A 1,609-nucleotide genomic window follows, 5' to 3' on the forward strand; every position below is an offset into this window, starting at 1 on the left:
TAATAGTAAGAATGGCACAATAAGCCTGTTTGTAAGCCGTTTGAATAATAGTAAGAATGGCACAATAAGCCCGTTTGTAAGCAGTTTGAATGTGGTCCTACTCTACAGCACACACAAGGACAAGGACAGGAGACTGAGTGATGGACTAATGGGAGAGACTGAACTTGGCTGGGAGGGCGGAGGGGCTATAATTCAAGCTTAGGGATGTCCTGAGACCAGTGATGTCTACTACCGGGAAGAAATGGTCAGGGTTGCCGGATTCCAACCTCAACATCTAGGAGGCCATAAAGTTTGCCGAATTTGAACAGCTTCCACCGGTTTGTACGGCTACAGCTGACGGCTGACGGCTGACATCTAGACCAATTCTCATCCAAGACACATTTTACTCACAGAGACCAGCTGCCGCGGAAAAATGGTCAGGGTTGCCAGATTTGAAACATATGCTAAATATTGCTAGGAGGCAAGTTAGTTACCCAATTCGAACAGATTCCACTGGTTTGTGCGGTGACAGCTGACAGCTGACATCTACAGAAATACCCATCCACGGCGCGATTTACTCACAGACTGTCACACAAAACAGCCCAATTGGGGCGGAAAACTGCCCAATCTGGCAACCCTGAGCACAGCACAGCACCGAATAAAATAGTACACTGCCTCAACAAAGGCAGTATTAATAGAGATCCAATAAGACTTCTTACTGAGATGGCAAGCCTTAGCCTGGTAAACAAGTCTTGATTTGATTTGGTACCAAGTGTCAGTTTCAGGCTTCATACCTAACCAATGAACGAACTTATAGATGGGGTGAGGTGCTATGAGTGATAACCTTCGTATAGTACGCTACATTTGAACTGCAGTGCGTGGGCAGGCTCATTGCCAAGCTGATGGATGGTATCAGCAGTCCCTATAGCCAACACAGCCAAGCTCATGCCTGAGTCCAATACAGAAATGGGATTGATACCATGTCTCAAAATGTGTAAAATATTTCACACATTATAGTCACTAGCGTCACTAGCGTATACATATAATTAATAGTGTATTTTTTTACTCTCAGCTGCCTGATTGTGTACAGTATTGTTTATTGTACTATATATGTCTAACGTCACCACAGACCAATGTGGAGCCATATTTTTTTTATCTGGCAGGAGTTCTATAGCCATTTTATCAACGTACGATGGCCAGGAAGGGTCATTTTGGTGATTTAAATGCCGATTTTTACATTCCTGTACAGTAGTTTGGGATTCCTTCCCAGTAGTTGTGTCTGCATGCAATAACTAATATGACCCAACCTGAGCTCCGTATCAATGTACTTTTTGACTAAGTGAAATAAATTAGTTGGTTCGTATAAATAAAACAATTAGTATGAATAGACAAAAAAAAGAACACTGGACAAAATACATGTTTTGATTGCCAGGATTTATATAATAACAATAACATTTTTAAATGTATGCTCTACACAGTCTCGATTTTTGTACCTTGTATTTCCTTTGAAATATTTAGTAGCCTATACATAACATATATATATATATATATATATATATAATTTCTTTACACAATGTATATTTTCAAAACAAATTTTAGAGCAATAAACAATAGATAACTTTGTCTGACT

At 40.0% G+C, this 1,609-nt stretch overlaps 1 protein-coding gene across 3 annotated transcripts in view; it reads left to right on the plus strand.

The window, feature by feature from the left end:
• The window catches only part of slc29a1b (solute carrier family 29 member 1b), a 50,121-nt gene extending 49,490 nt beyond the window's left edge, over window positions 1-631 (plus strand). For all 3 annotated transcript variants that reach the window (XM_063197511.1, XM_063197496.1, XM_063197504.1), the window contains one exon: window positions 1-631. This exon is cut by the window's left edge and continues 644 nt beyond it. The gene's annotated coding sequence lies outside the window, so the exon portion shown is untranslated.
• The last annotated feature ends 978 nt before the right edge of the window (window positions 632-1,609 follow it).

The sequence above is a fragment of the Engraulis encrasicolus genome, chromosome 1 (assembly GCF_034702125.1).
Source record: "Engraulis encrasicolus isolate BLACKSEA-1 chromosome 1, IST_EnEncr_1.0, whole genome shotgun sequence".
Classification (NCBI taxonomy): Eukaryota; Metazoa; Chordata; class Actinopteri; order Clupeiformes; family Engraulidae; genus Engraulis; species Engraulis encrasicolus.